Consider the following 10,539-nt stretch of genomic DNA (forward strand, 5'->3'; position numbering starts at 1 on the left):
GTGCGGCCTAAGGCTTCAGCAAATTTAACTACTCATGCTAAGCAAGTTTTATAGAAGTTGTGCTAAGCGGCAATAATTTATAGTCCAGGTCCCAAAGTCTCTGCCTGATCGTGATCTGGTTCAGTGCAGGCTCGGTGTGTCCTGGGTGGTCGCAGGGAGACCATTTTGGGGGTCGCAGCAGCTCAGTCCTGTTTCTGCTGGAGACAGATGGCTTGTTTGGGGTTATGGTTTGCTTGCACCTTATGTACCAAGAAATGTTTTAGGCAAAAGTTCACTCATCTGTCCGCTACAGCTGCATCTCTAGTAATTAAAGGATTTAAAAAATGAGAAGAGTTCTAAACTAGTGCATATCTTTATTTCTCAGTAAGACCTCTTTCTAATTGGCTGGTTTCCTTAGATGCCCATATTCTCAGTAACAGTAAGCAATTGTATCCATCTCTCCCTTCAGTAGCAGTGACTAAAAAAGAGAAAAATCAGGAAGAAGCAAATAGAAAAAAGCCCTGCAGCTCAGTTCCTGTACCCTGCTATTATGGATGATACGCTTTTATGACATGGATGAAGAACTTGCAAGAGCAGCATATGTTACACCAACTAGGAGGAGATTAATAGGAAAAGCTGTCAACAATGAGACTGTCTATAAAGGATCAGAAAGGCCATTGGAACAAATATAACATGGATTAAGTGGATCTTTTATACCACATTTTTATAGCTTGTTTTTTGAAGGTAGATACACATTTCATTATCACAATACAGGCATACCTCAAAGATAGTGCAGGTTCAGTTCTAGACCACCACAATAAAGTGAATATCACAATAAAGCGAGTCACACAAATTTTTTGGTTTCCCAATATATAAAAGTTATGTTTACACTATACTGTGGTCTACTAAGTGTGCAATAGCATTGTGTCTAAAAAAAAATGTGCATACCTTAATTAAAAAATATTTTATTGCTGAAAAATGCTAACCATCATCTAAGCCTCCAGCGAGTCGTAATCTTTTTGCTGATGGAGGGTCTTGCCTCGATGTTGATGGCTGACGACTGATCAGGGTGGTGGTTGCTGAAGGTTGAGGTGGCTATGGCAATTTCTTAAAATAAGACAATAATGAAGTTTGCCACAATCGATACTGACTCTTCCTTTCATGAAGGATTTCTCTGTAGCATGCAATGCTGTTTGATAGCATTTTACCCACAATAGAACTTCTTTCAAAATTGGAGTCAATCCTCTCAAACCCTGCCACTGCTTTATCAACTAAGTTTACATAGTATTCTAAATCCTTTGTTGTCATTTCAACAATGTTCAAGGCATCTTCACCAGCAGTAGATTCCATCTCAAGAAACCACTTTCTTTGCTCGCCCATAAGAAGCAACTCCTCATCCATAAAATTTTTATCAGGAGACTGCAGCAATTCAGTAACATATTCAGGCTCCACTTCTAATTCTAGTTCTCTTGCTATTTCCACTGCATCTGCAATTACTTCCTCCACTGAAGTCTCGAACCCCTCAAAGTCATCCATGAGGGTTGGAATCAACTTCTTCCAAACTCTTGTTAATGTCAATAATTTGACCTTCTCCCATGAATCACAAATGTTCTTAATGGCATCTAGAATGGTGAATCCTTTCCAGAAGGTTTTCGGTTTACTTTGCCCAGATCCATCAGAGGAATCAGTATCTATGGCAGCTACAACCTTATGAAATGAATTTCTTAAATAATAAGACTTGAAAGTTGAAATTACTCCTTGATCCATGGGCTGCAGAAAGGATGTTGTGTTAGCAGGCATGAAAATAATATTAATTTCATTGTACATCTCCATCAGAGCTCTTGGGTGACCAGGTGCATTGTCAATGAGCAGTCATATTTTGAAAGGAATCTTTTTTTCTGAGCAGTAGGTCCCAACAGTAGGCTTAAAATATTCAGTAAACCATGTTGTAAACAGATGTGCTATCATCCAGGTTTTGTTGTTCCATTTATAGAGCACAGGCAGGTAGATTTAGCATAATTCTTAAGGGCCCTAGGACTTTCGGAACAGTAAATGAGCATTGGCTTCAACTTAAAGTCACCAGCTGCATCAGCACCGAACAAGAGAGTCAGCCTGTCCTTTGAAGCTTTGAAGCCAGGCATTGACTTCTCCTCTCTAGCTATGAAAGTCTTAGATGGCATCTTCTTGCATTATAAGGTTGTTTCGTCTACACTGAAAATCTGTTGTTTAGTATAGCCACCTTCATCAATTATCTTAGCTAGATCTTCTGGATAACTTGCTGCAGCTTCTACATCAGCACTTGCTGCTTCACCTTGCACTTTTATGTTATGGAAACGGCTTCTTTCCTTAAACCTCATAAACCAAACTCTGCTAGCTTCAAACTTTTCTTCTGCAGCTTCCTCACCCCTCTCAGCTTTCATAGAATTGAAGAGAGTTAGGACCTTGCTCTGGATCAGGCTTTGGCTTAAGGGAATGCCGTGGCTGGTTTGATCTTCTATCCAGACCACTAAAACTTTTTCCGTATCAGCAATAAGGCTGTTTTGCTTTCTTATCATTCATGTGTTCACTGAAGTAGCACTTTTAATTTCCTTCAAGAACTTTTCCTTTGCATTCACAGCCTGGCTAACTGTTTGGCACAAGAGGCCTAGCTTTCAGCCTGTCTCGGCTTTCGACATGCTTTCCTCACTAAGCTTAATCATTTCTAGCTTTTGATTTAAAGTGAGAGACATGCAACTCTTCCTTTCACTTGAACACTTAGAGGCCACTGTAGGGTTATTAACTGGCCTAATTTCAATATTGTTGTGTCTCAGGGAATAGGGAGGCTTGAGGAGGGGGAGAGAGACAGGGGAATGGCCAGTCGGTGGAGCAGTCAGAACACACACAACATTTATCAATTAAGTTCACCATCTTATATGGGCACAGTTCATGGTGCCCCTAAACAATTACAATAGCAACATCAAAGATCACCAATCACAGATCACCATAACAGATATAATAATAATGAAAAAGTTTGAAATATTGCAAGAATTACCAAAATGTGACACAGAGACACGAAGTGAGCACACATTGGAAAAATGGTGCCAAAAGACTTGCTTGACACAGGGTTGCCACAAACCTTCAATTTGTAAAGACCACAATATCTGCGAAGCACAATAAAACGAAGCACAATAAAACAAGTTATGCCTGTAGTTTTCCAGCCTTGTTATCCATTTACCTCTCTACAGGACTATAGTTTTATTCAGAATGAGATCAAGTTCTATCAGCATTACAGATTGTATGACTCATAACAGTCATACAACTGCAAAGTTATGCTAAGACCACATGTGTTTGCCTTTCTGACTAATTTTACATTGTCAAAGCTCAAATCCCCTTAATAATGGTAACAGGGTATTAATGAAATGGGAAATGTGAGTTATAACCCACTCCTCAAAGAGAAAATTAGGTAATCTAATAAGTAAATGAAACAAATGAAAAGATCCTTTGCATTCCTTATTTTTAGAAGTATACTTCACTTGAAGTTTATGCTGTTGCATAAGAAATAGATATGCAGTGCATAATGAAGCAGCTGGTTCTGAGATCAGTCAGTGAATTCTTTCCATTAACATTATTAAAATGTTCCATTAAAAAAAAAATCACATATTGCTAGACTCTCCAAAAAGCACAGCCTAGAGCAATGAGGCTAGCTAAACTCCAGAGGAATTACAGGAACTGTAATGGCTTTGAGACACCTCTTAGACATGGATTGCCTCTCCCTTCTCTTTGTTCAGTAGGATAGTAATTTCATACCAGAAACTAATTGCAGTATCTTCTGTGCTGTCTCATATCTGATGATTGATGTGTTGTTGGGATAGTGTCAAAGTGCTCACCCAGTTTAGGAAGGGTACAGACGAGGACACTAAAGGACTTTTCCACTGTTTTTCAGGAATTTGCTGCCCAGGAGATTTTAGGTGGCAGACTTAAAACCTCAGAAGCTGGCAGAAGACATTTTTAAAATTTCACCTATGAATTTATAACTCATCCTATTAAAAATAACATAATTGTTTAATGGAATATGCATTACTTCTAGTATGCTTGTGAGCTTGGGTCTGTTATTATCAGGTTTCTAAGTTAAAGTTGGAGAAAAGAAGAGAACCTGTGATTTAACAGTACATTTGGCAAATTTTGGATCCTGTATGAAGAAAGGAAATAAACAAAAACCCCTCAGCTGTCCAGCTTTCAGAATTGTCCAGAGCATACGCCTCATTATTCCTCTACATAAAAAGCAGGCATTTGTTTTGCCATATTTGCACTACTTCTTTGCCTCCAATTCACATATTTAATCACAGAAATGATAAGCTACAATGCATGTCATGTTTTCGTGATACCTAACAGAAATAATTCCAGTCTTATCATTGGATGTCATCTGCTTAGTGATCAGCCACTTATTAGCTGTTCTTGAATTATTCTTTCATTCCTGAATGTTGGACCTGAAAGGCATGTTTCTTTCTATGGTGAATCCTTATAAAATCAGACTTTTTGTTTTCAAAAAAAACAGAGGGAAATATTTTGTTCTTTATAACTCTCTTTTCTTAGAAAATCACATCTCTGTGATTAGTTTCTATTAAAAATGTGATAAGGAATTTAAATCATTGATGTTTTTACTGTCTTTGGCAATGCAAAGAGTTAGCTGATGGTTAGGTATTGTTACTACTGAAGAAGCACACTGGGTTTTTTTGCTCCTAGAGCATTTAGAAAGTAGCTAAAATTTTACTGTCACCTGGAGCTGATATTTATTCCATTCCTACACAAGGCACCATGCACCTTCTCAATTTCAGATGCTAGACTTGCAAAAAGTTAAGCATATGTTGCATTTGCTCTATATCTAATAGCCAGTTTAGATAACTTCAAAGAGGTAAAAAAAAAAAACCCTAATACTTAGCAATGTGAATCAAGAAAGTTCTTGATTTTTGTGCACTATGTTTTAAATGTCACTCACAGATGACATCTGAAGTATATATAAGGTCAGCCCATCTCTTCTGACTGGTTAGTCTATATTCAGGAAAAAAATAATATTGATACCCAATAACAAAGCTTATGAAAGGAAGAAACAGATTTTCATCTGGCATTCACTAAGAGTATTGGCAAGTGCCAGTGAATTTGCAATCAGACACCTAAAAAGCAAAGTTCATGAAGCCTACATTTTTAGAGCTGCAGCAATCATCATATAAATTATTCTGCATCTAGATCTACATAAATAGCAAAGACAGATGCACAGTGCTAGTGCCAGTTTTACAAAATATTATCCCAGTCAGCAAGATGCTGCAACAAATAGATTAATCATTATTAATGCCTTCGATATTCATCATAACAACATTAATCAAGATAAATTAACCTGGTATTAATGTTCATGCAATATGTATGGCCAAAGGTATTTAGCTGTAAATTCAATTTCTGATGACAGCCTCAATCTCCTTCATTCTCAAAACCAACTTTGATTTCTACATTATTCCACACAGGCTGTTGACTTTCATGCTAGTGCTGATGCCCACATATAATTTCTTTTTTTCTCCTCATTGATTTTAATGTCCTCAGATATCTGCCAGAACAATGGCCCAATCCAGTTTGTTTCTCCTTTCAGTTTTGTTCCCAATTAGCAAGACTGGTAAAAAAAAATTTTGTCCCAATTAACTAGCACATTGTTGAACAGTCAAGTGACTGACTGCTCCTGAAGAAAAAATAGTATATTCTGTGTTCCAGTTACACGATCAGATAAATAATGCTTGTCATATATAATTCAGGAACCAATGGAAAAACTCCTTCACATGAGCTGGCAGGTATCTGTAAATTTGGAATGCAGGTTCCTGAGTTCCATTAGTCATAATGAGTTTAAATCATTAGTGCCAGGGTGTTAGCCACACCATAAATACATATAACCTGAATTATTTCAGAACTACAACATAAATAAAAAGGACAATTAGTTATCTTCTACATACCATCCATATGGACCATGGCAGTTACCAAATTTAGTACAGAAGATGGAGCCAAAACTACGTGAAAAAGTAAAAAAAAACCAAGCTCAAAACTCTCGAGTTCCAGCTCAGTACGTCCACCATATAACCATCTTTTGTGGCTCAGGATCAATGTTAACTTTATTTTGTTAACAAAATATTGGATTCAACAAAAGCTTCTTATACACTCTTACTTGTTTTTTTATTTTTTTAATTTGTAGTTAAACACAAGTATGTCGAATGTTTCAGAATCCTGCCACTGTCAGTTGCCCTTGATAGGATTCTAAATCTCACTTTTTATGCTAGAATTTTAGCATCAGATACCATATGGCAAAGCATTAAAAATGTATACTTAGATACACATACATAGATACATATACATATATATTTATAAGTTGTAATTCTCCAACTGGACACCAGATGGTAATACATACTAGAGCAGATACAAAGCATTACAAGCCCTTCTACAATCAAAGTCGTTGTTATGGAGGTGAAAATTCATTTACTCTTGCAGTATTTCACATATGATTCACAATGAAGTTTCTGATTGAAAGAAGGTGGGTGAAATTAGATAGGAGTTCTTTAAGTGTCTATGTTGGACAGTAAAGGTATATTTGAAAGTTAAGCAGTCATGCAGAAGTCTATACCTATACTTTTTAATTTTGTTTTGACCTGTTTTCCTAGCAGGTCTTCCTGTTCATGAACATGAAGAACAGTTCTATTCTCTAACTGCAAAACTGTAGCATATGGGAGTACCTGACAGGGAAGCATCAGGTCTTGTCCTCCTAATTTTTGCAGTTTGTTCCTTTTAAGACAAAAGTTCCAGTTCAGTTGCCTTTGAAAAAGCAAAAATTAATTACTGTGAAATAGTAAATGTATTTTAACTAATAGAAATGTAGTATAAACTTCAATTTGAAGTTAAATGTTTACTGACAAAGACCATGTAGGTTACATATCTACAAAACAAATATTAGTTTCTAGCTTTCGGTTGTCCTCCTCCAAAACCAGTTAACAGTTTAGTAATTAAAAAATAATCACTTTTGTCAGATCCTAAATGAATGAACATTCAATTAAAAAAGGTAGCTCTAATCAATCATCTTTCTTGGAGTAATTAACTTTCTTTTAATTTATGTCAAATAGTTGCCAGGTGGGAATACCAGACCTCTTTAATAGTACAATTAAAAATAAAGAATGAAAAAGATACATTAATATCTGCTTCTAGACTTCACACCACTGTCTTGTTTTAAATTAAGATTCTTGTTCCATGACAAGATCATTCTCTTTGTTTGTTTGTTGTGTTTGACTCATGACTACCATATAATCTATAATTGAAATGGCAAAAGGGTAGAGATATGTTATGGTGAAGAAATTTGGGTACATCAAATTTGGAAAGGTCCTCATGTGTGGGTTCCAACACCTCATTTAGTTCCATAGTCATAAAGGCCCACCCAGCTTTGCAGTTCTGCCCGAAGATGGAGGCCATGACTGCTGTTATCATGAAAAAAGGATATGTTTAGAAAGAGTACAGAGATCCAGGGAGATTAAAAGTTTTCAAGTAATTACACAGATAACATGAAGCTCAGCATACTTCATTTGACTTTTTACTTTATTAATTTCCACTCTTTCTTCTGTCTCTCTAAACCTTGCATCTTTCTAAGATCTCATGTGCAATTGCATGCTGACATTGTCAATATAAATACTTGGAAAGAACAATACCAATAATTCACAGATAACACATTCATAAAGTTCACAGAGATCTCTGGTGTCCAAGATATGGCTAACGCATAGACAGATAACGTGAAGATATTTCATTTGTCACAACCAGGTCAGTTAATTTCTCTAAAAGTGTACTCTAATAACTAAGTCAAATTTTTACACATCTGTAAATGTGTTACTGAAAAGCATAACAACATTAAAATGTCCCAAAAGTATTAACTGACAGTTTACTAGAAATTTTATTATGGTAAGATGTTGTGAAAGGGAATCCCCTGAATTCATAAGACTCCCGCTATTGTGTTTTTAAATAAGTCCAAAAAAAAAACCCCCTATTAATCAAACACTGTTTTTTTCAGTTTGTACAGTAGATGTGAGAACCATTGATTACTTATCAAAAGAACAGACTAATTTGCTGAGGACTGTGAAGAAAATCATTACTGAGTTAGAAGCATTATTAGAGTCCCCTTGAAAAGTACCATTTAAAAACTGAGCAATTCTACAGAGACTTCATAGATTTTCACTTTATCTGGTAGTTTGAGCAATATGCTTTGGAAAGTCACTACCATCACATGGATCATGATTTAATTTTATAAAGCTACCACTAGTAAGTGCCACTTATTTCATGTTGCCCTTACATTTGCCTTCCAGATTTTGAAACGCTCATAGTAATTTTATGAGACATCATAAACCACAATTCAACAAAGCTCAGTGACCAATCTGCAAGAATGCATGGGACACAACTACACTGCTTACAGATGGCTAGAGAATGGAAACCCCACAAAACTCAGATTGAGTATTCATACTGGATTACCAGTTAAGATACAGACCAAAAGGTATGAAGTTATTGCCCCGAGTCTTGTCATGTAATTCCTATTAAAACTGCAATAAGCTGGGCATCCAGCAACGTTTCCCCAGCATACACCTCCATACAAATGCATATACTCTGCACGCAGGTACATGCATATTTTCTTAGCCCATCTGAATTTTATTTCTCATCCAAGTTTTAAGACTGTTTATAAAAATACATAGATGATTTTCAATTTGTATTCATGTATTTGTTGCTTACAAAAGAAATGTGTGGCTCATTTTACTACAGCAACCTATGTAAGTACAGGTGGATGATACAGATGAATGAATTAACATTATAAAATGGGAGAAAGATGTGATGGATGCAATAATGCACATTTTAGCAGAAGCTCAGTTTTGATCCCTTTGACAATAGGGCTCCATTGCTTAATAATATCTGACTTCACTCTTTTCCCATCTCTTTTCCAACAGAGAGAAAATTCAATGATTGGGAGAAAAAAAAAATCAGTAAAAGCTGATAAAATAGAAATGTTTTCCCTTATTTACTTTATATTATTTTTCAGTTATCTGCACAGGCCTTTCCTTTTTCAGAATCTCATTGTTACAACTGGGAATGTTGCAAAATATGAGGGTGATAGTCAGATCAATGGGCAGAGCTGTTGTCTGCTATTATGTTGAGTGGCCTGTATTATAGTGTTCATGTTGAACTAAAGCATACTGCAGTAATAACGCATGACAACCTGCTTGTTTCACAGAGCAGTCATATAACAAGAATACATTCTTTCTCAGAACCCAGGTTTCCTAAATCTTACACTTCTGCTGTGATAAGTAAGCAAATACTAAATCTTCCGAGACACAGGTTTGCTCTTGTAGTGGAAAAAGAATCAAACAGGGTTAGGTTTCCCAGCGGGGGATTTCCCACAGTGCACTAGAGTTCTTCACATACCAAAGAGCTGGCAAAACAGCAATATACTACCAATGTCTACATCTCCCCAAAACACAGCAGGCTGGGGCAGGTATTTTGTAGCAATGACTGAGACTCCTTTGCTGAACATCTCCACAGTGAATTGCTTCAGACTGTGTAAGATGGAGTAAATCACAGAGCTGCTTTGATTTACAGCATGGGGTCAGCCCCTCAGACAGCGCATATAGCCACCTTTGTCTCTTTTTCCAACTACATCTTTACCTCCCATCCTGCTCAAATTCACAGTCCAAAGAATGGACCTCAATTTTCATCTAGGTTAAAGAAAACCTAATCTCTAAGGAAAATTTATGAAGCAAAAAAAGGTTCATAAAAATTATAAAATGAAAGGCTCCATAAAGGTGCTCAATTGGTCACATTATAATTGTTGAGAATAGCATGATTTTGAAAGACAGGGCAATGTTATTCTTTAATTTTGGGTTTGTGATGTAAAGCAAATAGGGGGAAAAACCATAGATCTAAAAAATGTTATTCGTTTACATAAAACTCTGTTAAGTTATTCTTTGCTAAGGATCATTAAGAGGTTTTATGTCCAGAGAGAAAGTCAAATTTTCCAGCAAAAATAATTAGTGTGTGTGATGTAGTCATTATTGTGGTCAGCTAATTTCTAGACTCCATTTTTTTGCTTAAGGAAATAGCAAGTACAACTGGTTTTCAGTGGAATAAGAAAGACCATCCCCTCAGGCACTGCATTTCTGATGATCCATGAAGAAGTTTTATAATGAGCTGGCAATTGACATTGATTACCATTAAAAGGTAGAGAAAATGCACAAACCTTGTTGCAAGGTTTTCTCTGTTATATGTGGAACTGTGATGTTTAGCAGGGACAGAACTTATGCTTAAGTGAAAGTTAGGGATGAAGGTCAGGAACGACCTGTCTCAACTATGTTTTATTCTCAGTCAGTAGCAGGTACGTCATTTGGGAAAGAAAACTATTTTTTCTTTTCTGTTTTAGAATTATGCTGAAATGACTAGCTTGTAATTGGCACACTGAAATATCAGGTTACAAATTCACCACTAGACAGCAGCATTTCTGTTCTGCATTAGGGTGCTGCTAAGAGCAGATGG

At 36.3% G+C, this 10,539-nt stretch overlaps 1 pseudogene; it reads right to left on the bottom strand.

Moving 5' to 3' along the window:
• Positions 1–960: 960 nt before the first annotated feature.
• On the bottom strand, positions 961–7,449 carry LOC112981785 (tigger transposable element-derived protein 1-like; annotated as a pseudogene).
• Between the last annotated feature and the right edge of the window lie 3,090 nt (positions 7,450–10,539).

This window comes from Dromaius novaehollandiae, chromosome 5 (genome assembly GCF_036370855.1).
Source record: "Dromaius novaehollandiae isolate bDroNov1 chromosome 5, bDroNov1.hap1, whole genome shotgun sequence".
Classification (NCBI taxonomy): Eukaryota; Metazoa; Chordata; class Aves; order Casuariiformes; family Dromaiidae; genus Dromaius; species Dromaius novaehollandiae.